The 27,114-nt window shown below is 39.1% G+C and overlaps 1 long non-coding RNA gene and 1 pseudogene across 4 annotated transcripts; both read left to right on the top strand.

Moving 5' to 3' along the window:
• LOC306638127 lies at positions 1-26,825 on the top strand. 3 transcript variants are annotated; one of them, XR_013757373.1, is made up of 4 exons: positions 1-699; positions 1,550-1,706; positions 2,815-2,953; positions 23,682-26,825. It is a non-coding gene; the product is annotated as an uncharacterized lncRNA (long non-coding RNA). The 3 variants fall into 3 exon arrangements; XR_013757374.1 differs by lacking the exon at positions 23,682-26,825 and adding an exon at positions 3,709-4,756; XR_013757375.1 differs by lacking the exon at positions 23,682-26,825 and having other exon boundaries at positions 3-699; positions 2,815-3,702.
• LOC306670413 (sentrin-specific protease 5-like) lies at positions 8,454-12,716 on the top strand (annotated as a pseudogene). Its single transcript has 2 exons — positions 8,454-8,457; positions 10,545-12,716. The product of its transcript is annotated as a sentrin-specific protease 5-like (transcript).
• Positions 26,826-27,114: the final 289 nt, after the last annotated feature.

Here is a 27,114-nt window from a genome sequence, read left to right as displayed (position 1 = left end):
ATGCACTTTAAAAAAATATTTCTTTTTAGTTGTAGATAGTCACAATACCTTTATTTTATTTCTATGTGGTGCTGACGCGACCGCTCAACCCCTGAGTCATAACCCCAGCCCTCAATGCACGTTTGTTGCAATTTGAAAATGCTGTACCATTTTCTACGGCTCTTACTTCCCTGCCCTTTATCCAACCACGGCCCGGGTCCGCTTCTTTGCCTCAGTTCCTCTGAAGATTGAAGATCAGGACCCAGGTTTCTCACCCTGGAGTCCAGGCAGAGATGGGGCTTCGCTGACTGAGCGAGGGACAACGATGGGGACACTCGGGGCCGAAGGGGGCTGAGCACCCGGCACAACCCCGCGGATAAGCCGCTGGCCCCCAGGAGCCCGGAAGCGGGGACCGCAGCCCTCCCGCGCGGAGGACCAAACCTTTGCTCTGGGTTTTATAGGTGACGCCCCCTTCCGAATGCCCCGCTAGGATTGGTCTGTTTCTTGGTTCGGACCTGGACGGTGGCCAGAGGAGGACAAGAAGCTCCCATTCGGCATCACCGAACGGAGTGATACTGTGGGCGACACGGGAGGAGCAGCTTCGCTTCTGCAAGCAACGGGGCTCCGGAGACATGGCGGCGGCCTTGCTGTGTCGCAGCTGCGGGTGGCGACGGAGAAGAACTGGTGGGGGCGCCTCCCGAGCCTGCTGCAGCTGCCCAGGTAAGCACAGGTGGAGGGGACACGGATCAGCGCGTAGGCACCACGGGGCGGTGACAGGTGCCGAGGGACCCGGGGCCCAAAGAGGAGAAGGACAAGAGGACAGAATCTGCTTGTCCGGGAGTCTGCTTCCAGCCCCACTGCCAGGAGGGGCCACATCCAGCCCACTCTTCGCCTCCCCACGCGACACGAGCTACAGATGGGTTTCTGTTTCCTCTAGTTCTACTGTAAGAGGAATTCCCACCCCCCCATTTATTCATTTACTATTGATTTGTTATCTATGAACTCATAGGTTAATATTCTATGGATTATAATCCATCAATATTTATTTGTGGTTCAGCTGGCCCAGTTTCTGGCCAACTGGAGTCTCTTCAGGCTAGTTCCTCTATCTTTTTTTCACATGTCCTCTTCATGGCACAAGGTGTTCCAAGCACAAGGTGTTTCAAGCTCACCTGGTTCTTTCTCCTCCTGTCCACAGAATTAGCCATTTCTCTCAAGAAACTCAATTCCTTTTTTATATATGTGTATATATATGGATATATACACATATATTATATGTGCATACATAATATACATGTGTGTTATACATAATATGTATTATATACATAACATACATGATATGTACTATTATATATACATACTAATATAGCAATACAGAATAAATATAGATAATATATTATTGTTATACATACTATATTAACATAACATGCATTAAAAATATTATACTCATATATATATAATATACACATATATTAAACCAAATATGATAGTTCAGTATTTAGCCATGGGCTTTGAAGTCAGTTGTTGAAGTCTGTATTTCTATAACATAATAATTTAGACTATTCACTTTTAGATCCAAAAGCTACTTTGGCACTTGAAGATAATATGGGAACAACTTATGTCTGCATTGTGAAATTGGTCTTCGAAATGAAATGCAAACATGCAGGATGAGGCAGTACCTAGTACTTTTGGCATATAGAATTTCAATATGTTAAATAGAAGAAATCGTTGTAAGTATTGCTGTATTTTTCCTATGGTGTTTTTTTAAACCAATGATATTTAGGGTATGAGGGAATATAACTAACCTAATAAAGCCAGTTGCTATATACTGTGATACAGAGAATTATAAAAATAGATTTTATTTTATTTTTTAGAACAGTTTTAGGTTTACAGAAAAATAGAGAAGATAGTATAGAGAGTTCACATATAGCTCGCACCCAATTTCCCTCTTATAAGCATCTTACATTAGTATATTTTATGGTACAATTGTAGAATGGTTACTACAATACAGTTAATGAATCTACAATCATACATTGTTACAAACTACAGTTCCAAATTTATTCAGATTTCTTTAGCTTTTTCCTCATGCACTTTTACTCTTCCAGAATGCCACATTACATTTAGTTAGCATGTCTCCTCAGACTCCTCTTGGCTGTGACAGTTTCTCAGTACTTGTTTTTTGGTGACCTTGACAATTATGAGAGTATGGTCCAGTATTTTATAGAATGCCCCTCTATTAGAATTTGTCTGATGATTTCCTTAAAATTAGACAAGGATTTGGGGCTTTGAGGAGGAAGACCGCATGTATAAACTGTCATATCATAAATATTGATGTTGATGTCAGTTACTTGACTGAGGTAGTATTTGTCATCTTTCTCCAATGGAAAGTTACTCTCTTCCTTCCCTCCCTCCACACTGTACTATTTAGAAAGAAGTCATTATGCACAGCTCCCACTTAACTAAAAATAATTTTAAACTATCCAAAATGGATCAAGCTATTTGTTTTGAATGAAGTAGATTAAAATGTTGGACTAAGAACAGATTAAGATTAAGGATCAAATTCATGAGGTTAACTAGAAATTCTGTACAAGTTCAGGTGTACACGAAATTTTTCTCTAGCTGGCAGGTTGGGTAAAGTATCACACTATAGCTGTGAAGTGCTATATTGTCCTTTCCCCCTGCTGAGAGCAATTGCTTCCCACAATCTCTGTCTAGCTCAATTCTATAGTAAGACAGGGACGCTTGGTCTCAAACATTCTTTCTCTAGTAATTTTAGGAGAACTGATATATCTGCTTAATTGATTTGTCAGTATAATTAGTCTTTGTCTCTTTTTTAAGGTTGTGTTGCTTTCTGCTGCAAAGCTAATTAATATTTTGGAAGTTATTAAGAAGTTCATGAAAAATCTGGTTTCAAATTCTGAAGAAGGAAGAGGTGGCCCTTGAAAATGTCAGCATTTTACAGAAATTTTGGAAGAGGGTAATGTGTTTGTCATTTGTACACATAAATGTGCCTTCTTTGAAAAATGTACCTTCTTTAAGGTCTGTACTAAAATTTTAGAAACTAGTATCATGTCGTGGTAGTTGAAAATAAAGATAGGAAAGTAAGCACAAGAAGAAAAAATAGCTGAACAGCTGTACCAGGTAGAAGAAAAACTGAGATAGACCTCTTCTAAGACACCAGCTCTTTGTTCTAAGATTTGGTAGAATAATATCTATACTTAGGCATGATTAATAGAATGAGTGGTCTTTTCCAATGGTAGGGATGAAAGTTAGAGATCAGATGGCCCTTCATTCACACTGTGATAGAAATTAACATTTCCTCTCTGAAAAACCATAGGAAGGTAATTATATCCTCTTTGTGACAGATGAGACTAACAATCAGGCCATTCTTTGTACAACACAAGGCAGAAGGTACACTGACTTCTAAAAAATGCATGTCAGGGATTTCGGTTTCTGGTCTGATAAGAGCTACTCTTCCCTAGTATTATTGCTAATTAAGATGCTGTTGATAGCTAGTTATTTCCATAGTAAACTGAAGCAGGATCTAGTTACAATGTAGCCAGGAAGTGCTGCATTGTCTTTGCCCCTGCTCAAAATAAAACTGTTACCTTCCTGGCCCTGCCTGCCTTGGTGCCCTAGCAGCAGGGATGCTTGGTCTCATACACACCTACCAATATAAACACTGACTTGGCAAGTGACTCTGAAGAATCAGGGCTTGTTAATATTTTGTAGGTAATAACAGAAGGAGAAAGATGCTATCAGGAGACAATTCAGATAAGGGAAAAACTATTTTGATTGCTCCTGACTTATTAATAAGTATTTCGGTTTCTTATTTAATTACAGTATTTATCTCCCAAAAATTGGTTTAAGAGGACAATTTATAGTAACCCTGTCATTTCAAGCTGTGGGGGAATAAAGACCATATGCCACTTGGTGGGGTGACACACATCTATAATTCCAAAAGCCTGAGAGGCTGAAACAGGAGGATCACAAGTTCAAGACTGACCTCAACAACTTAGCGAGGCCCTAAGCAACTTAGTGAGTTCCTGCCTCAAAATGAAAAGTAAAAAGGGCTTGGGGATGTGATTCAGTGGTAAATTGCCTGTATCAAAAAAAAAAAAAAAGAAAAAAAGAAAGAAAAACCAACCAAAACACCCACACTCCATAGTGAACTGTACCGTTACATGTAATTCAATACTATTTTGTGCCATATAAGAGCATGCAGTAGTTGCTTTTTGAATACATACTGTCATATCACAGGTTCTTGATTTTTATGTACAAGTGGCATCTGTGGTTATAATCTATGATCCGATCACTACTTGTGAAAATTATATTCTCAGTTGAAAATCTGTCCTCTGCTTTTATTCTGATGAAATAAATTCACATTTTGGTTTTCAAGGTGATTTTTGTCAGCCAGACAACCTTGAAAATCAAGAAAATAATCATCTCCTGTAACAGGATAAGATTTATTTAAATTGTACTTGGGGGAGGAAATTCTGGTTGGTAAGCACATAGTAGGAAAGCAAATGTGAAATGTAGCCCAGATTTTGGACTTTATAATGTTGATTTTGAGAAATAAAAATATCAATAATAGATTTGGTTGTCTTTAGCTTACATGTAAGTCTTTTATTTTGTTTTTAAGTCATATGGCTCATACCTGTGTTTTCTTAACAATTCCTATATAATTGAAATTTTCTCAGCATTTTCTGATAGCAGTTCTCTTGACCCTGTCTTAGTTCTAGTGACTTTATAACTAAATAAATTAAATTTTACCTTGCTACTAATGTGAAAATGACTTTTTAAAAAAAAATACAGTTGATAGTAGTAAATGACAAGTGGTAGTCAGAAATGTCATTGTCCTGATTTAGATTCATAAGTGAAACAGCATACTCTTTGGATAAAGAATGGTCAGTATTTTATTCATTTTTCCCTTGATTTGGCTATTTGATATTTTAAGTTGCTCTAGCAAGGACCTTTTTTTCATCATTGTGCTGGTTTGGTAGAGAGTTATGGTGGCAGACATATTTCAATCATTTATGTTACAGTGTATGAGGTAAACTGAGCAGAAAGGAGTCATAAATATGGGTCAGACTGACAAATCTTTAGAGGTTTTCCCTACTAGAAAAAGTTTCAAATCCTGTATCAAACTATTCAACAGAAAGTTCTATGCTGATGGAAATGATCTCTATCTGCGCTGTCTAAACAGGAGTAACAGATTACATGTGGATATTGAAATGTGGATAAAGCAGTAGAGGAACTGAAGTTCCTATTTTATTTGATTTTAATTAATTAAAATTTAAATTTAAATCACCACTTGTGGTCACTAATGGATGTATGGACAGCATAGTCCCAAACAATAGTTAACATTCCAGAGTTATCAGTTACAAAAGTATGTCCAAATAGAATATATAACTGTTCCTTTTGTTTTGGCCCTGACCTTAACATTTGTCCCAGGCTGACACCCACTCTTGATTTTAGTATGACTTTTAATTTTACAACCCCAAACCCAATACTGTTATCTGCTTTATAAATAATAATGGTGATAAAAATCTCATTTTAGAGCCAATGAGTCTTGAATTCTTTCATACTAACTGTAAAAATCTTCTCTTTGTCTCCATATTTTTATCAGTGTTCAGTACTCTAATTCAAAATCATTCTTTATATAATTTTGGCAAATAAGCAGCCACTGATGGTTAACAAGTAGCTCATATTATTTTGTAGTTCATGTAAGATTGATAATATTTTGATTAATAATTTCTTTTGTTCAGATTTGGCAATGGGGGTCAATTTGAGAAGAAAGCTGTGACCATAAAAGTAAAGACAAGAGGATTCTTTGTGACATTGAGGTTTTCTATAATATTATAGTGTAGGAAATGCCAATAAACATTTAATTTCTGGGATAAGATAGTTTTAAATTCAGTGCTTGTTGTTGCTAAATAGTTGATCACAACATGAGTTGTGCTTCTTTCTTTAGGAACATTTGAAACTTGTTTCAGTGCTGAAAGTAGATCAGAAATAGAGATTCTGATACCAAAGCAACTGTCATTATGAGTTCATGTGAGGAAATTCATTGGTTTTATCATCTATTGAGTTAAGAGTTGGGCATAAAAGATAAGATCTGGCTTAGCAGGTGGTTCAATGGTAGAGCACTTGACTAGCATACGTGAGCCCTGGGTTTGATTCCTGGTACTGAAAAAAAAAAAAAAAAAAAAAAAACAACTGGGGTCTGTAAAAATCTTGCTTAGAAATTTATTTCCTAATTTTTGTTGTATTGGATGTTCCCTATTACTTAGTAATACACTTAGAGTTTGAAAGATATGTGCTGTGTAAAAATCAACCAGTTATGTTACATTAGTGTGTCTGCCTTGCTATGTCAGTCATCAGGCTGAATAGAACAAACTTTAAAATGATTTTTAAGGAAAAAATTTTGAATTCATTTTATATGGTATTTTGCCTTTATCTGAAGAAAAGCAAGTATTAAGTGTGAACTAAAGCCTTTTGTTAAGTTCCAGCAACAATCATGTTAACTGGTTAAATCCAGAAAAATTGCCATATTGTATGTTAAATGTTCAATAAATTACATAAAATACATTTTTCTTCTTCCTGAAAGAATTATACTTCTTTCCATAACTCTGTATTTTAAAAGGATGATGAAACAGAATTCCATAGTAAATATTTTATTCCAGGTACAAAATTTCACACTAATGTGACATTTCATTAAAAGGTTCAACAGTTTTAAGTTAGCTGCTGCTTGGCAGTAGCATAGACACTGATCAGTGCAGGTGTTCATAAGCATCTGCCAGTCGTTATCTCCTTCTTACAAGAAAAAAGAAGCATTTAAATGTGTTTTTCTCCCTCACCTTATTAGCAACATTTTCTGTTATGTGCAAGGTAGGTACTAACGGCAAGGTTTTCTGTGTTAATCAGTTAAAGTTATTTTTCCATAACAAAACATGGAGTACTATAGTTGTTCTATAGCAGAAACAGTGACCTTGAATGTGATTATTATCATCATCATAGTTTTACCTTTTTTTAGAATGTTATATAATTGGAAATATATAGTATGTAGTGTTTTCACATTGGTTTCTTAATAATATGCTAAGCTTAGTAATATTCATTTAAATATAGCAAATATGCATTTAAATTTTCTCCCTGTCTTTTCATGACTTGGTAGCTAACTTCTTTTTCATACTTCAATATTCCATTGTCTGGATATCCCACAGTGATTCATTCACCTACTGAAGAACATTTTGGTTGCTTTCAGGTGTTGGCAGTCATGAATAAAGATGTTATAAACATCATGTACAGATGCTTGTCTAGACACAGGTTATCAGTATCTTTGAGTACATAACAAGGAAAGTAACTGTTATATCATATGGAAAGAGTATGCTCAGTGTTTTAAGAAACTACCAAACTGTCTTCCAAAGTACTGTTTTGCATTCACCACTAACACTACCTGAGAGTTCCTATTGCTCCACGTTTTCTCCAGCATTTGATATCATCAGTGCTCTATGATCCTTATGTTTTCCTAATCAAAATTACTTATCAAGCTTTGTCTTGACCACAGTTTATGATTTATCAAAATAGCCTCTCTGATATGCAGTGAATATTCCACCAGTTGTTTCAATTAGTATCACCTAGAAAATGGTATGTTTATGAATTTCTGATGAGAGCAACCCCCTGTCCTTTCTTGGTGTTAACACCTACAACTTTCTTCATCATGAAACTGATGTTATGGCAAGGTAGATGCTAGAATCCTTGGAAGTAAAATATTAATTAAAAGCCATCATCATCTTCAGTAAGTCAAGGTACAAAAAGAGATCCTAATGAATAAAACAAAGGGGATGACATGTCTCCTGATGTTCACTTCCTAAAAAGATTGGAATGCTGGTGGAGATAACTACATACAGATGAGACAAGACCAACTTACAAATTATAAATGTGTTTATTACAAAATTTACTAGATGGCCTTGATGGCCTTGTGTCAGCCTGTTGGACTGCTGTAACAGAATAACATATACTGGATGGCTTCTAAATAGCTGAAACTTATTTCTCATGGTTTGAAGGCTAGGAAGTCCAGATCAAAGGACTGGCAGATTTGGTATCTAGTGAGGGCCCACTTTCTGGCTCACAGATAGCCCTTTTCCTGCTGTGGTGGAAAAAACAAGGGCGCTCTCCATGGTCCCTCTGATTAGGACACTAATCCCATTGAAAATTATGGAACTCTCATAAACCAGTCAACTACCAAAGATCCCACCTCTCAGTACCTTCACATGGAAGGTTAGGTTTTCAACATACAAAGTGACACAAACATCCAACCTGTATCATTTCACCCATGACCACCCCAAAGTCATGTCCCCCTCACATGCAAAAATACATTCGTTACATTCGAATAGTCCCCCAAATCTTAACTCACTCTAGCATGACTTCTAAAGTCTAAAATACAAAGTCTCATCTAAATAGTATCTAAATTCAATATGGGTGAGACTCAGGATGCAACTCGTCCTGAGGAAAATGTCTTTCTAGTCATGAACCTCAGAAACTAAACAAGTTCTGTGCTTCCAAAGTACAATGGCAGAATAAGTATAGGATGGACATTTCCATTCCTCAAGGGGAAAATAGTGAAAAAAGAAGGAGTAACAGATCTTAAGTAAATCCAAACTTCAGGGCAAACTCCATCAGATGAGATCTTAAGGCTCAAGGAGAGTCCTCTTTGGCTTGATGCTCTTCATTCAGGCCCACAAGGCAGGAGACCAGTTCTACCAGTCAGGGATTGTGCCCCACAGCTCTTAATTTCCCTTACTTCTTAGCTTTGCCAGATCTCTAGCTCTCCAAGGCTTACAGAGCTTGTAGAACTTGCAAGAATTGCAGGACTTGCAGAGGGTCAGTTTGAGACCAAAGGGGGGAAAAAGGAATCACTTTTAAATTCAAGCTGCTTTGGCACCTAAATGGCTGGCTACCTCATCTGCTGTTACACTCTACTACCCTGCTTTCTGAACAAGTTTCTCCCTAAATACTACAACACAGGAAGGAAAAATGGATATACTAGCCTTCTTTACCTGAGGATTTCAGGACTCTCACATTCTTTACATATCCGAACTGACTCTGATCTGAGCCAAAAGAGTATTCCAATCGGATAAAAACGTTCTGCATGCTCCTTTCCTAGAGTAATCAGGGACTGTGTCTTTTTTTTTTTTTTTTTTTTTATTAAGAATTCCTATTTTGTTTTGTTTTTCTATATTTTTTGGGCTCATGGTTTTATGGTAAATTCACATTTGATCCTGCGTGCCTAAATTAATATATTTTTCTGATCCAATTTCCATGCTAGGGATATAGCTCTGATAGAGAATTTGCCCAGCATGCATGTGGTCCTGGATAAGACTCTGGGTTTGATCCTGAGCTCTGGGAAAGTGAAGAAAAAAAAAAAAAAAAAAAAAGCAATTTCTGTCATCTCAATGGGATTTTGAAAAACCACTGATATGTTCATCCTTCTATTTTTGTTCTGATAGAAAACTGATGCAGAATAAGAAAATATCCTCTCTGCCCCAAGCTGGGGAAAGTCTCAATAAGTTGTTAGCAAGCTAAAATTAGAATATTGGTTTCTATTCATAGTCTAAACCTTCAGTAATATTAGATCTTACTAAATTGAAGGTAAATTGTGTTTGCTTTTAATTGCCATTCATTCCCATCTCCCATCTCTTATCATTGTGTTTCTGAAGTTCACGTGTGTATGCTCTTGTTGGTTCTCGTTCCTTTTAGTCACTTGAGAGCTAGACTAACTGTGAGAGCACCTGATGGAATCATTTTCCTGCATAGTCACTCAGAGAGTCTGGCAAAAAGGAACCTGCTCTCTCTCTCTCTTGAGATACTGATGTTGTGTATTGATAGAGTATCTACCTGTGGATGACACTACAGAGCAAAGGTACTTACTCTTTAAAAATAGTTGTTTTGCTGTGGGCAAGTTATAAATAAATCGATGTGGGGGCTGCGGATGTAGCTTATTGGTGGAGCAATTACCTGGCCTGTGTGAGACCCTGGGTTCAATCAATTTGATTGAAAAACAAATTAAAAGGGATATGGAATTAATCTTAAGAGGTATTTGGTTCTCTTTCCCTTTTCTGTCTTTCATTTCATACATGAGAACACAAATTTGGATGATTTACTTAATGTCACTTAGTTTATGAGAAACAGAGTTGACACTTAGAAATTCTCTTCTGATTCCCTGCTCTGTACACTCCTTCAGAAACTGACTCCATCCTGAGAAATGATTTTTGAAACCAATTTCTACCCAAGGCAGGTGTATGGCAGATGGGGTCTTGTTAGAGTGCTCATGTCTTCTCTCTTCCCAAATTTTCATTGTGATTAAAACCTTGATTGGGTAGGATTTCATTATTCAATTACACTAAGTTGAAGCATATATGTTCTTTTTAAAAATGTTTGGCCTTAATTTCCCTGAATGCCTTCATGACCTTATTTTTAGATTGATATGTAACATCTCTTTACTTATTTGTAGCTATATGTGGATTTACTTCTTTGTAGCTACATCTGGATCTCATTATGCATCTGAGAAACGAAAAAACAGAGGCAAATTCTGTGGAAGAAAGGAATCCACTTAACTTTTTCTGAGAAATGGAATACTGGGTTTGAAGGCTTTAAGAAGTTCTCCCTTGACCAACACTTATGCATTCTGAATGCTAAGGTGGGAAGACCTAGACAGTTGAGTCATTTCCAGTGTAGAAAGAAGGCTCTTCAAATCCAGAAATTGTGGATTCAGGATGAATCTTTTTGTGCCAAGACCAAATCCATTGTGGCTACTCAAAATGCTAGTACTTTGTCCTCCCAAATGAAAAGAAAGGACACTAAACACTTCATTTCTTCCTCAAGGAGTCTCCTAAATCTCCAAGCAGAGAAGTTGCTATCATCAGCAAAGAACTCAGACCATGAAGACTGTAGAGAGAAGAGTCTCTTGAAGACAGTTACTGGCTTGCCAGCTAGTAGTGTATTAGGTCAGACCAATGGTCATAGACCTAGGACAGAGCCACAGGCTTCTGAGTTTCCTGTGAAGGTCATTGGGAAAGCCAAAGTCCAAGTGAGAGTGGCAAGATTGTGGTCACCTTGAGCAATCATAAGAGAAAGCACTTTTCTTATGGCTGCTATCAAGGACTAGAGCACCACAGGCAAGGGGGTCCCCCCGATTCAAAAAAAAAAAAAATCCAGCTTAACCAACATCGAAAAATAAAAGTACCTCCTCTGATGATAGATGAGAAATTATCCATGATTAGATTTCAGTCTAGGAGTCTCAGATTCTAGCACTTCAGAACAAAAAGCAAAGTTTGGGAGCCAAGAAAAGCCCACTGGAGCTGGGCACAGAGAGTCACTGGGGACCACCAGGAGACCTTAGGGATAATATTGAGGGTGACAGTTGCAACCCATTTTCTTCCCCAGAACCTAAAGACCCTCCTTGTCAGCCTCAGCCATACTTCCTACCTAGGACAGCAATGTTGTGGTGAAGGGAAAGAACTCCCATATGCCTGATGGTCTCCCTAAATGAAGCTCTTTCTTGAACAAAGAGCTTAATTTAGATGAAGCATTCCCTGACCGACAGAAGAGCAGTGCCACATAATTGGGACCAATCACCTTGTTCACCTCCTTGTACAGAGCTGATTCATGATGTACCCTTATCAGAACATCGTTCTAGTAAAATGCTCACTTCAGAAACTGAAAAAGAAGTTATGACTCTGGATCAGGAACATGGGAGAAGCACTGTTAGTGATGACAAAGTAAAATCATCAGTGACTGAAGCAGATAAATCTGAGTAGTGTAGAGGGGCCTGTGTCTGAAGAGACTGTTCACAATGAGAACTCCTGCCAGATGGAGGAGGATGGATCTTTCAAGCAGAGCATTCTTAGTTCTAAGCTGCTGGACCACCCTTCCTGTAAAAGTCCACTGGAAGCTCCCCTGGCGTGCAGTGAACTCAAACTAGAAAATCAACTGGGAGCTGGGAAGAACAGTCCAAAAGCATCTCCAGGGGCCAATGAACAGCTTTCAGTCTGCCTTTCTGTTATGCACTCTTCCTTTATTCTCCCCCAGGCTCTGGCCCACACTTGCTGTTCATTAACTTTTCTTAGAAAAGTCCTCTTTTTCCCTCAGACACATGGCTTTCCCTTTAACCACTTGAATATTTTTCTTGAGACCTTTTCTGTTGCTGTATTATGTAGAGCTCCACAAATTATTTTATGAACCCTCGATTGCTTGATGGACACTTAACACTGATTTCCAGTTGTTTCCTCTAAAACTAAGCAATGAAATTCTTGGTACTTACACATTTGTTTCTGTAAGTTAAATTCCTGGTATAAGAATTGCTGGTAAAAGAATATTCACACTTAAAATTTTAAGAGAATTGTTAAATTACCTTCCAAGAAGTTAAACCAGTCAACTTTTCTGATCTTATAGGTTATGTGAGAGTTTTAATTTGGCATTTTTAGGTTTGGACATCTTTTTATGTGTTGAATTTTTTTTTTTTTTTGTTTGCACATGGTTTTCCTGTGTCTGTTTTTTCCATTAGGATGTTTCTATTTTATTTATTTAATATATAAGAAGGTCCCGTGTACCAGCCCCTATGTTGGTTCTGAAGAGTAAAGCAACAAACAGGATACACTGATTCACTCCCCCAACCCGCCCCCCAACATTGGGGATTGAATCCAGAGGTGCTCAACTATATCCCCAGCACTTTTTATTTTATTTTGGAACAGTCTTTCTAAGTTACCAAGGCTGGCCTCAAATTTTCAATCCCCTTGCTTCAGCCTTCCAGGAGTTAGGAGCACCACTCCGTCGGGTTTCTCCCTTCATGAACCTCAGCATCATTTTAGTTGTAAAGATGTTAAATTAATTACTAGTTGTAAATGTCATGAGGATTGTGCCTCCAAAGTGTAAAAGTCTTCAATACCCCAAATTATTTGTGGTTTTGCTTCCCAGAAATTTTCATTTCTTAGATAATAAAGTATATTTGTCTTTGGCTTTTAGTTTTTACATCATGTCCTAAAAAACCTTCTCTTGTCGAAGTTCTCAAGCAGTAAATTGGCATAATCATTTTTAGAAGACAATATGGCAATTAGCAGTCTTTGATCCATTCCCCTGCTTGAAATTTATCCTAAATAAAAAAGAGTACTAATATGGTTATATAAAGGGTATTATTTGTATTATATTAGTAATACCTTTATATGAACTTATATTTAAAAACTGAAAACAACAGGTTTCTAATGAAGCACAAATTTTGGCACATTCAGAAAATTATATACATCATGCAACTGTTTAAAAATATATTTTAGGGCTGGGTGTGTAGCTCAGTGGTTGAGAGAGTGCACAAAACAGGAAAGGTAAAGCTCAAAGGTCAAGTCCTCCCCTGGACACTGACTGACTTCTCTCTCTCATTCCACTTTTTTCTTCTTCCCACTCCATCCATCGGCCTATCCCACTTAGATACACCTACAGCCTGAAATATTTCAGGGCATCAAAAATGCATCAATCAAGCTGGGCAAAACACTAAGAACTTCTGCTTCTTTGGAAGATGCTATGAAGAAAATGAAATGACAAGCCACAGATTTTGAGAAAAGATTTGCAAAATATTGATCTGAATCCAATAGAGAACTCTTAAAACTCAGTAAGGAAACAACCCACTTTTTTTAAAGTGGGCAAAAGATTGGAACAATCTATTACCAATGGGCAGTAAGACATGAAAATATGCTCAACATCATTACTCATTAGGAAACAAACTGGAGCCTTAATGAGATACCACTACTCAATTATTAGACAGCCTACAATTAAAAGACAAAACAAAATAATAACAAATGAGAGGGTCAAATGTTGGGAAAGATGTGGAGCAACTGGAATTCTTATATAGGGGCTGCCAAATCTTGGACTCTGAGCTAAATAAACCTCATCTCTCTATAAAGTATCCATTCTCTGGTATTTTGTTAGAGCAACAAAAAGCAGAGCTCTTTCTACCTTCTTTCTGTCTTGAAGCTAGACCTGATGGCTGGGGTACTGCCTAGGACCCTGTAGGCAACAAGTCATGCTACCCAGACACAAGTTGTGACATGGGCGAGTCCCTGTCCTATCCCTCAGCTGCCTCCCCCTGAGCTGTATATTATGAGAATAAACTGGGTTTCTATTACACTGACTTGTGTCATCGTATTGGCCACTGAGCATCTGAAACTCTCTATGTTTGACAGATTCTTCCCACTGTAAGTCTTGGTGAGGGGCAGAAACCATTGTCCTATCCTATTTGGAGCTGAAAATGGCCAAATATTTATGACTTCTCTCACAGTGATTACAGAGGCCTGTTATCCAGGGGACATCAATTTTACTCTACCAACTGACTGAGAAGTCTGTGCTGAGATGCAGCAAGTGTACAGATGCCCAATGCCCTTATGTAGTGCCCCCACTTTGGGACTGGGGATTGGACCCAGGAGCACTGAGCTACATCCCCATTTTTTATTTTGAGATAGGGTCTCACTAAGTTGCTGAGGCTGGGTTTGAACTTGCGATCCTCCTTCCTCAGCCTCCCAAGTTGCTGGGATTACAGGTGTGCACCACCATGCCTGGCCAAGGAAATTAAAGTGAAACCAGAAGATACTGAAATATCCCTCTTGCATGTCTTAGCACTTAATGCTCTGGGCTTCTGCTCTGCATGTAATTGGGTACTGTGGGCTGGGTTGCCTACCCTTTTTCTGTGATACCCTCTCTCTGCACTAGCCTCACCACCCTGAAAGTAGACTGGCTGTGCTGTTTTCAGTGTGCTTTCAACCACCAGCTTAGTGGCTGGACTTTATTTTTTGCTACTGGGTGTTGAACCCAGGAGCACTTTACCGCTGAGCTGCATCCCCAGTTCCTTCTGTTTTTTATTTTGAAACAGGGCCCTACTAAGTTGCTGAGGCTAGTCTCAAACTTGTTATCCTCCTACCTGGGTCTCCCAAGTCACTGGGATTACTGGTGTGTGCCACTGTGCCTGTTCAAGGAAATTAAATTGATGAAAAATAGATCAAGGCAGGTCAGGAAGATGGGGGCTGATTCAAAAGGAAATAAAATGCTAATACCTCCAGAGCACTTCCCCTCCTCCATCTTGTTGTCAAGATAACCTGCCTCCAGGGAATTGTTCCTCCCAGCAAGGAGTTGTTAATGAACACCCCCTAGGTGACTCCCTTCCTGCCTTTTAGCCACATAGGCAGGATGGGAAGAGGGGGACTTGAGAAGAAAGAAAATCTGAAATCTCTAAAAGGTGCAGAACACCCCCACTCCCTGGACCCCCTCCTCTCTGGAGAACTAATTCTCTATCTCTTTCTCTCTCTCCCACCCCCACCCCACCCACCATCCTTTAAATAAAACTTTTTGCTCTTGCTTTGGCATTTCTTGGATGTTTAATCTTCAACACTGGAGGGAACAGGACCCCATCCTGATTTTCAAGTCTGGTTTCAGATGGGGAATCTGCAGGGATCGTCACCAGGATAAACTCCTCTTCATCCCACGTCTTTCTGAGATGTGCCTTTCTTTCTTTCTGGAGGACAATAATGAGCACCTGTCTGCTAATTAAATGTAGTTATTGCAAGCCACATTCTCCAAGACTCTGGTGACAGGATTCATGGCCTAGGTGGCTCCAAATCACTTGTCTTGCAGGTCAGGCATGTTGAGTTCTGCCAAAGCCACTTCTCACTATCCTATCCAGGATTGGTGCATGTCTGGTATGAGTACACAGTGTCTTTAATCCCATCTGCCTTTGGATGTATGGAGATGGACAAAGGGTTGGTGTAAGGAAAATAACCAAAACGGTTTTGGCACCATAATGAGAGCACAGATAACCAGGAAGGGAGCAGACTTCATGGATCAGCAGTGTCTTTTATTCAGCAGGGGAGTCAACCAACCAGGCATTGGAGGGGCTCACTTTCTGGGTAGAAAATGGCCCCTGGTTACAAAAGGGGTCTGGGTTTTTTATGGTACCCTGAGAGATGACTTAATCTCTTCAACAGAATGTTTCAGGTTGGGCAATCAGGAAACAGGTTGTGAGAATTTGAAACTTATTTTTACTGGGCAAGGATGGAGGGTCCAGAGTTTATCTTTCTCCTCCAGGGTCATTGAACCGTCACTGGGAAAGGATTAATGTTTGATTTATTCCTCTGGGGCCTACCCTTACCCAGAACTTCACTATTTGCTTTTCTCCTTCCAGGACTCATCGGCAATGGGAAAGGGTAAAAGCAAGCACTCAGTACCCACCTCCTTCCTTCAGGATCCATTGTCACTGGGAAGGCATGAGTGTTTCGCCTTCTTCCTCCCTCCCTCCTCCTGGGTCACACTGTCTTGGGAGTTGTCATTTTCCATATCTTTCAGTTGGGACAACTATAAGATTCTGGCAGGGACCACGCCCTAATGAACTTCAAAGGTTTCTCCCCTGACTCCTCTCCTGACCCCCTTTTGGGATACCCTGTGGTGACTGGTAGATGAAAAGGCACTCTGCAAAAGCCCCAGTGATCCACACCTCCAAATAAGCCCAACTGCACTCTCATGCCTCCTGAGTATTCCCTTCCCCTTGCTGATCAGATTCTAGCCATTGGAGGGGGGCATTTTACATGGAGTGGTTGTAAAGAAATGTCTGGGTTCCCTTTGTTCACATAGTAAGACTTTACCCGCCTGTAGGGATTCTCCCCATTGTTGTTTCTGTGCTCCAGGAGTTTCTTTGGTTGCCAAAGGGAGGCATTTTCAATTTACCCCTTCTGTAAACTCCTCTGGGAAAAAGGTGTTAAGCATCTAACAACCATTAGATGTCCTCCTTACCCTCCAGAGATTCCTGTGGCCCACAGAGTAGAGAAATATACCCCAGGTAGGTCGTTTTTTTCCCATGGGTTACCACATTTGGAAGTTTATAGTGGCAGGAGAGGTTAGTCATGCCTCTAAGTCTGAACTCTCCAGGGTCTTTGGCATGAGGCAAAACAAAAGATCTTGTTCATTCCACCAATGATGCCAGCAATAGATTTGGCAGAACCATGTGGTGAGAGACAGGTCTGTTGGCCATAAGAAGCTCTTAAGGAGATGTCCTTAAAGAAAAATAAAACGGAGTTTTCTCTGGTACAGGTGCTCAAGTTCTATTTTCTCATACTCAGATGGGAGTTTCATTTTCAATAGTTGTGCCTGCTTCACCACTAGCCTACATACTGAAAAAAAAATTGGGATTTTCATGTTGTTCAGAGGGGAGCTTTGTCTTCAAAAAAGAACAGGTAGAAACTACTTGCCGCTAAAGGTTTTGGGAGCTAGATGTTCAAAAAGTGCCTCACTTTCTTTTGCTGCCAGGCCTGGGAAATGACCTAATCACAATTAGAAAAGGGAGATGTCTCACAATTTTCTGCATCCAACCTGGCCTGATTCCCAACTGGGGGAATGAAAACTGAAGGACCACACCTTAAAAAACTGATTTTACATCAGAAACGTGGTTAATATGACCTATGCGTGAGGTTTTGCCTCTCAAGTTCAGAATAGGAGCCCTGCCCACAGCTTTGGGGAGAAGTGATCTGACCCATTGAAAGCAAGGCAGTGTCCTCCTATTTGAAACTGTGGAGGCAGCCCTCAGGGTCTCTGAATTGCCTTGAAAGCCTTTCTTCCTCTGTCCTGAAAAATAGTGCACATTCTTAACCAAATTGTTCTATAGTTCCTTCCTGCAAAATCCAATGCTGACCGCCTTCATTCCTTCCCCTCTCCTTCCCCTTCAGTTCAAGCCGGCAGTTTTCCTCCTAGGGTGACTAAGAAAATCTGTGATTCACGTTAAACAAATCTCCCTATCAAACGGTCACTTGGCCATACCCTTGAAGTTCCATTTTTTTGAGTTGTTGGATAGGCTGCGAATTTCCATTTCTTTAAGTTCTGCTACCTTTTTGTTTAACAATTCTGTCCTAAAGTCATTTCTCTCTTATGGCATTTTACTATTAACGGTTAAAAGGAGCCAGGCCATTCCTTCAACACTTTGCTTAGCAATTTTCTCAACCAAATATCTAACTTTATGGCTTTCAGTTCTACCTTCCACAAAACACTAAGATACAAACACGATTTATAACATTGCCACTATATAACAAGTACCACCTGTTCACCTCTACTCCAGTTTCCATAACACGTTCCTATGTCCATCTGAGACCTTGTCAGAGGTGTTTATTGCTCATATTTCTACTAACAATTTGCTCGTATCGAAGAATATGGAAAATGACAATCCCCAAGACAGTGTGACCTGGGAAGAGGGAGGGTGGAAGAAAACAAAACATTGATTCTTCCCCAGTAAATCCTTTCCCAGGGACAAGACAATCCCTGGGAAGGAGATACACATCCATCCTAGAATGGCAGTCCCTGGCAAGAGAGTAAACATTGATCCTTTCCCAGTGAATTCCCTCCCAATGACAGTAAAGCTACACATTAATCCTGCCCCAGTGACAATGCGATGACCCCAGGAGGACAAGATAAGCCCTGGGCCCTGAGAACTGAACCCCCATCCTTGCCCCGTAAAAATAAGTTCAAATTCTCACAACCTGTTTCCTGAATATCCAACCTGACACATTCTGTTAAAGAGATTAAGTCATCTCTCAGGGTAACATAAAAAACCCAGACCCCTTCTGTAACCAGGGGCCATTTTCTACCCAGAAAGTGAGCCCCTCCGATGCCTGGCTGATTGACTTCCCTGCTGAATAAAAGGCACTGCTGATCCATGAAGTCTGCTCCCTTCCTGGTTATTTGTGCTTTCATTATGGTGCCAAACCCATTTTGGTTATTTTTGCTTACAAGTATTCTCTTAGAAGATGGAGTCTTTCCCTGCAGTTCTCCTCTTTTCTTTCTGAGTCTTCACCAAATTTGCTTTTAACAGTTCCTTCAGTGTCATATCAGCTTTTTTTCTATTTCCTTCCTTCCCTCCTTTCCAAGTAGAGGGGTTCTTTAGAGGGGTGACAAGAGAGCACCCAGGCTTGGACTCATTCCTGTTTCTCCAACTCATTCCTTGAATAAATTTTTGTACCATAAGGGTCCACCTCTTATTTATATGTGACGTTTGACATAATATGTTTGTAGGTATGCACATACACATCACTATGTGGAGAGAGTTTTCGTAGACCTCTTGAGTGCATGAATCTGAGAATACATGTTTTTTTTATTGTAAACAAATGGGATACATGTTGTTTCTCTGTTTGTACATGGCGAAAGAGAATACATGTTTTAAAAATGCATTGTGCACTGTGTATTTATTTTGAATTGAACTCCGTACTGATTCAATAACTCCATAATGCAGTTTTTTTACACAGTTCTTTACAGAAAAACCTTACTAATGCTTTTAAAGGCCCAATACAGGAAGTTCACATTCATCTATTGAAAATATATTATAGATAGATGGTAGATAGATAGATAGATAGATAGATAGATAGATAGATAGATAGATAGATAGATAGAAAGATATCCAGTCCAAACTCATGGCACTGAAGTGTCATATATGAAATAGAATAACTGCTAAATAGTTTGAAGAGCCATAAGACAATGTGCCAGCCAGCTCTCTTTCATTTGTATCTTTGAAAATGTTTAGCCCCATTTACTGAACAAAATGACTTTTCCTGCTTGATTTGCCTGGAAAACTCCAACTCATCAAAAACTTTCAATTGTCTTAACTGCTTCCTGTGAATTCCCTGACCTGCTCAAACTTGACCAGTGTTATACTGTCAAAGTTAGGTGGTGACCAGTTTTTTAGTAAATCAATTCAGGGTACAGTCTTACCAGACAAAAAATAACATAATATAATATAAACATTATTACTTTAATATAAAAAGATGAAAATAGAGATTTATTTGAAATTATTTGTTATTCTCTAGTATTTGCTTTTCTGTTGCACAAATGCTATTATTTAAGCAAAAGAGCAACAGGATAAATTAGCAGTGGCAATTAGGAGTAATGAATAATAGTAAATAATGTGTGAGAATCATATAGTATTCTATGATATTTCTATTCTCTGATATAGTAATTTATTTGAACTCTCTAAACTATAGGATATTTAAATTTTATAGATCATTATAACATATTCTAAAGATGAGGCATTTAATAAAGGAGAACATAAATACAATTGGACCAGTTAAACAGTTTTCGTTAAAAATAACATGCTTCTTTCTGTGTCCCCCATGACACAATATAATATTTTTTATGTTTTCTTTTCTTTTCCAATACTATTTCTCTAAACTTCCTTTAACTGTTTAAGACATCCTTCTTTCCTTTAATGTAGTGGTAAAGTTAAATACAGCCAAATGCTTTGACTTATACTTCTGTTCTTCCCAAACCAGTCCAAAGTGATGACATCAAGGTAAATAGCCTCTTAGCAAGTGTTTGAGCATAGAATAGTTGGAAGAGCAGGATTTTTTGCCTTGCAGATATTTGAAATTTCCAGCCCCCCCTCCCCATCATGCCCATTCACCTAGTATCTACAGGTTTGTTTGGGAAGCCCAGCTCTTTGTTACTCCTCTTAATATTTGACCAGAAACAATGATGGCCATCTTACAGATGCACATCTAAGGAGACTATCTCCTTCCATTTCTATAAAGACAAAATTTTAATCCAATACTTATGCACATTGTGAGAAAACTGATAAATGATCAAAGCTTTCATTTTGAAAACCTTCAATATCACAGCAAGCAAATCACACCGCTTTCCAGCAGTGCCATATACATGGTATGCAGGATTGTTAGCAGGCAAGATCTTTTCATTTTCTTTGTGAAGAAGTTTCTAGACAGAACTGAGTTTGCCAAAATTACATGCACTGTCTGCCAAATACATGCATGAATAAGTTGTTTGTATTTAGAGCAAATAACAACAATCTTTATTTTTCTTCAATTTTGTTAAAATTTTCATAGAAACCAAAAAGGTGGTTATTTCTTTCTCTCCCACCCCTTCAGCAGCCATGCTAACTCTCCACTGCCCAGGCCTGGCTGGTGGCTCTGATCACTTCACCTCTGCTTCCTAGAGAAGGGAGAAGACCTTGAACAGTCATCTCCCCTTCATCCCCTGTGTACAACCCCTTCACAGGTTGCCCCGGCTCCCACACACTCTGCGTACCCTCATTCCTTCTGCAAAACATACTGATTGGAGCCAGGACTGGAGGAGGCAAGCAAAGCACTTGTGGCTCAGTAGTTGAGCGCTTGCCTAGCATGTGTGAGGCACTGGGTTTGATCCTCAGCACCACATGTAAATAAAATAAAGATCCCTGTACAACTAAAATAAGAAATTTTTTAAAGAGCACTAAAGAACATAATACTTAATGTGTTATTAAAATTCAGTGTTTTGATTGAAATTAATAATACAAAATAATCAGCATTTTAAATAAGGCAGGGTCCAACTCCACATGTGCACGCCCTTCCTCTCCACGCTGCTGACTGTACCTCTCCCTGGGTACATACTGTTTCTAAGTAGTCGATGATCTTGATTGTGCATTTGTAGATACATCTAAAGCAGTTTCGCCAAACAATATTTACCCTATATATTTTTCAGTTTTTCCCCCCTACCCCCAATTCTGGTGGCAACTCACTAAATGGATTCCATGACATGGAGACGTGCAATTTGAAGAAAACACCAGTAGAGGGATCCAAAGTTCTAGCCTATGTAAAGTAGCCTTGATACTTGCCAAAACCAAAATAAACACCAAAATTCCAGATAAGTAGGTGATATAATCCAAAAGCACGATTAGTGGATTAGAACTGGGGCTATTATACGACTATCAGAAAAAAAAAAACCTATGTCATTTAATCCTTGCAATGTGACCCCGGATTTCTCCTTGTTAGTAAAGTATAATGAAACCTGCTTCTCTGAATATTTCTCCATCTTCTCTATGTAAGTGTATGCAAATTCAGATCTCGTATTCTACTCTGAATAAATAGTCCCATCTGTATTAGAAAATATGACTAGTGTTCTAAATAAAAAATCATTACAAGATTCAAAATACCCCATGAAACTGATGAGTTCAAGTTTGGAATATAAACTGATAAAGATCCTCTAAAAAGCTACAGTAAAAATCAGTCAGTATGCCTTTTACTTTTGTTCTTTTAAATCCCATTGTAGGATTATTCTTGGTTCTTTCCAAGGATGGCCAAGTAAAGAAAGATTAAATTATCCGTAAATTATTTATGTTACATCAGTTTCTACATTCTATTTTTCCTTACCTTCTTGTGGTGATATATTCCTGAATAAACCAATTTGTTCCTGTTAAAACCAGTCCAGGAGCCAAATTGCCATCACAAATCACTCAGAGTTTACTGGAAAACTTGTCATTTCAACTCCATAGATTTTTCTCAGTAAATCCATTGATACTGGAAAGTGTGAATGACTATTCTTTAGTAGTAATTACTTATCCTATGTGCCTCAAAAGGGAGCAAACAAGCTGAAGATCAAATTTATAAACCATGTTTTAGTGTGGAAAAGTTCTGTATTTCAGTTGTTATACCACTAATTAATTCAAATTTCAGGCCTTCCAATCTCTGTGGCTCCTGTAGAGAAAATAAAATTCTACTCAATAGGTATCTTTAGGTATTTGGTGACTGTAATTAGCCATGACTGGCTCAGGTCATGGGTAAAGATTAGGGAATTTTCACACACACACACACACACACACACACACACACAAAATACAACTACAGAGAATTAATTCTTGATCAATGTTAGTCCAAAGATTTTAAACTGCAACTTTGTGTGGATTTTGGACAAAGGGAAAACATGGGTTACGTTCCATCTCTCTGGCTGGCAACTTAAGACCTACTCTGTCAATTCAGTGACAAGATCCTCACCTACATAAACTAGTTTGTGACTTTGCTCAAGAGCTAAACAAGAGTGCAGATTTCTGTTCATTGGTGTGAAGGAATGAAGGTAGGAAACCAAATGAACACTTAGACAAAGACAAGCCCTGAGTATTTAGTTAAAAAAAAAAAAAAAACAGAACTGGTGGCACAAAGGTTATAGAGTGTTAGTGTATTTTAAAGAAGTTACGTTAAAGGTTATTTAAAATTCTCAGTAACTAGTCTGTGCAGAATTTCAAACAAATAAAAAGGCTGAAATATAAAACAGGTCTCAGAAAGTTCAGACACTTGCTTTCTCCCTCACTCCTGAGTCAGCACTCTTGAGACAGTGGTTTTGCTGACGAGACTGCTTGTTTTTCTGAATGCCATTCTTGTCAGTGTTTTTCTTGCCCACTTAGGAAACAAAGGTCTCCTTCGGCAGGTTACTTCCCTGTATTTACTGCACACCAGGCACTGTTCCAAGTGCTTCACATCCCTGGTAACTCTTCAAGCTTCACAACAATCCATGAGGGAGAAATGATCTCCCTGTTTTGCAGAAGAAACTGAAACACCAAGATATTGGGTTAAACATCGCACCTCCATCAATTCCAGACCCCGTGGCAGCTCAGAGCAGAGAATTGCTCTGGTCAGTCCCTGAGCCCTGAGCGGCTCACTGCCCTTCCCAGCAAAGCTCTTCCTGCAGTTCCCCTCAGGATGGGAGGGCAGGGAAGTGGGTGGGGTAGGGCTCAGAGCTGTGATCCACCAAGTCAAAGAATTTCCTTCTCTGTCTGAAGTTTGGAGTCATTTATGCTTTGCTACTGCCTCGTATTGTTAGCACCTGTCCTTATTGTCTTTGTCATGTATCTTTTCCTATCCCTCCACTTCAAGGTTTCTAAATAACTCCAATCAACAAGAGCCACCCAACATACACTCCTACATGAACCTACAGAATTTTCCCCAGGGGGAAAGTTGGACGACCAGGGAAGAGGCCCTGCTACAGCTGTCAGGCATGAGAGGAGTGAAGAGAAAGAGAACAGGACAAGGAGGAGGAGAGAGAAGGGTAGCCTAAAGAGGCCTGTCCATCAGAGAGTGTGTCTTAAGAGAAATTTATCTTAAAGAACTTATTTGCTGCCATACAATTAGAGACATGTGCCTGTATATATGTGCACAAATCTTCCTACCCTAGGAAAAGCTGCCCTTCATTTATTAGAGAGCAAAATAAAAACTTTTAAAATCTGTGATTGCTTTTGTTTGTTTGTTTTGTTTAAATTTAGAGACAGGGTCTCACTGAGTTGCTTAGGGCTTTGCTAAGTTGCTGAGGCTGGCTTTGAACTTGCCATCCTCCTGCCTCAGCCTCCCAAGTTGTTGGGATGAAGGGAGTGCGCCAGGCACCCGGCATGATTGCTTTCTTTGAGCACTGCATCATGTTTTCTCAATCCTTCCGTTCTTACTGTAGATCCACACAGGGGCATGGCTCAGCAGTCAATGTTATTTAATTTTGGAGCAAAGTATAGAAGTTATTGCCTCAAAGTATAAAGTACTATTTGCCCATCAAACCACAGATTACTAACTTATAATTTATACCTACAATTTGTTACAAAACCACCAGCATTAATCAATAACAGGTAATTCATTGTTGAATAGAGAACAAATCTTATCTGCTCCTTTGCTCCACCCATTCCAACTACCAATCCCAAGCAGAAGCAGCCAATATATTGAATACTGTATATATTGTATGTGCAAATGCCCACTCAAGTTATCTTCCTTTCAGGTAATACTCACCTAGGTTCCCATGTCAGATTTGCACCTGCAAAAATACATGGGCCCCCACCCCAATACCTGTGGACTAATAGTCACATATTCAAAATTAAAAACTCACATAATTTTACATATAATAAATAGACCACATAAATAAATACTCTCAGAGTTAAGTTAGGAGATTGTTGAGAAAATGCTGAGCTTTGTGGTAGAAAAGAGAAACGGGGTATAGATGTGAGTTGGGGACAAGCAGAGTGACCCAGAATGCCCAACCGGTGGCCCACACAAGGACACACCCAGGGAAGGGGGAGGGAAAGGAGGCCCCTTCGCCAGTCTGGGAAGATTTCCTAGAAGAAACTGGATCCCCAGGGAAATCCTTGAAGGACATAAACAGAGTAGTAGGTTTTATGGTTCCGAACAAAGTGTTTTTATTGGAGGAAAAGGGCACAAAGAATTTGAAATAGATGGAAAATAAACTCAGAGTTCAGTGATGATGCAACTTGACCAAAATGGAAATAGTGGACTAGACAGCAGCTGCTTGAAAGGAAGGAAGGTAGGGCTTTGATTTGCAAAGCAATAGAGAGCAATAGAAACTGGTAGAACAAAAGAAGCATAATATTAAGACGGGCTAGAAAAATGCAGTTTACATGTTAGTATAATAAGGGATAGAGAACAGGGAGAATGGGGAGAAGTGGACCTTTGGGGAAAACTCAGTGAGGAGGGTAAGTGTTGTTCATCATGGAAAAAGATGACCAAACCCTGAAAGCAAGAGAACACAGGTGTATTCATGAAGCAGGTTTGACAATAGATTGGTTTAATGCCTAACACAACTGAAGTGTCGCTATGGTAGCAGGTTCCACTAGTTCAATTTAATTTGCTGTGTGGACTCTGTCAGCTCAGGCCCTGTACTTGTCCACAGGACAAGTTCTGACCTTGGTGTTCTGCAAGCAGGCCTGTTAGATACATGCTGGTGGGATTCTGACTTAGCTTCCTACATGGGATCTCAGCAAGTAACCCTATTTCTGTGTGTCCATGGTAAGTAAAACTGCCTGCAGGGCAAGTGAGGACAGTGCACAATCACAGGGACATGTGCGGTGCTGCTCACAGTGACTGGGGCCATCCTAATGGGCAGGATGCACAGTCAGCATCCTTATGCCACCACAGGCTGCAGAAAGTGCTTTCACCTAGAGGGAAGGCAGAGGTGGCTTCATTGTGCCAGTACCACCACCAGGAAAGGATCGGCTGCATTTCACATCTCTGGGAATTCCCTATCTGTCAACACAGCATCACCCCTTAAAATAACACCTCAACTCTGGCTGCCTATTTTACTACCCACCAGCCCCCTCCAACTCACACACATCCTTCCCGCCTGTTCTTTTCTCCCCACACTTGCTGCTTAGTGATCTCTCCATTGTCTCTCATCTTGAGTCTATTTCTACCCTAGATTCTGAGCTCCACACTTGCACACTTGCGCCTAGGTATGTCAGCTCAGTCTTTAGTATAGCATGTCCAGATGCTCCCATGCTTGCTAAGGCTCTAATTCCCAACAGGATCCTTAATTCCCATTACATTCAAGGTAACTCTGCTTCCACAGCACAAACTTGACTATGCTCCGTTTCAATGTTCCAAAAAATATGCTGCAGTCATGATTCTTACAACATAATCAGTTTTTTAAAAATGAAATCAATAAAGATAATTTATGAAATATATATTTTTCTTGTTCTTTTCATGTTGTATTTTGTTCTTATTATGGTTCTTATGATGGTAGAATGCATTTTGACATATTGTACGTATATGGAGTATAACTTCTCATTCTTCTGGTTGTACATGATGTAGAATTACAGTGGTCATGTAATCATATATGCACAAAGGAAAGTAACATTAGATTCATTCTACTGTATTTACAATTCACATTCTCCCTCCTGAAATAGGTGTTATTTTAAAAATAAATAAAAATGAAAGGCTCTTCTAAACTTTCTTGAATAGTCATATTTTTCCCCCTGAGAATTTTTATAGACTTGCTTTTGTTTCTATGTAATCCAGCATGTAATCTAGGTGAAAGGATATTGATCATTTAAGAATGTTTTTATTTATTGCTAATTATTTAGTTTTTGGGTATTTCTGCTGGAGTCATTTGCCAGTATAATTCTTTCCCATATGTTGAAGCAATAATTTTTTTAATTTTTTATATTTCTGGTAGTGGGCATTGAACTCAGAGGCATTTAACCACTTAGTCGTATCCCCAGTCCTTTTTATTTTTTATTTTGAGACAGGGTCTTGGGCTGGGGAGATAGCTCAGTCGGTAAAGTGCTGCAAGCACAAGGCCCTGCGTTCCATCCCCAGCACCGCCAAACAAAAAAAAAATAAATAAATAAATAAAAATGTTGAGACAGGGTCTTGTTAAGTTACTGAGGCTGATCTTGAACTTGTAATCTTCTCATCTTCGCCTCCAAGTGGCTGGGATTACAGGTGCGCGCCACCATGCCATTATTGGTATGCTGACAAATGTTTAAAAACCGGCTTTTCAGAGGGTGCTGATTTGTAGTATTTACCAACTTCCATG

This window comes from Sciurus vulgaris, assembly GCF_902686455.1.
Source record: "Sciurus vulgaris genome assembly, chromosome: 10".
Lineage (NCBI taxonomy): Eukaryota > Metazoa > Chordata > Mammalia > Rodentia > Sciuridae > Sciurus > Sciurus vulgaris.
This window is presented reverse-complemented; position numbering and strand designations above follow the sequence as displayed.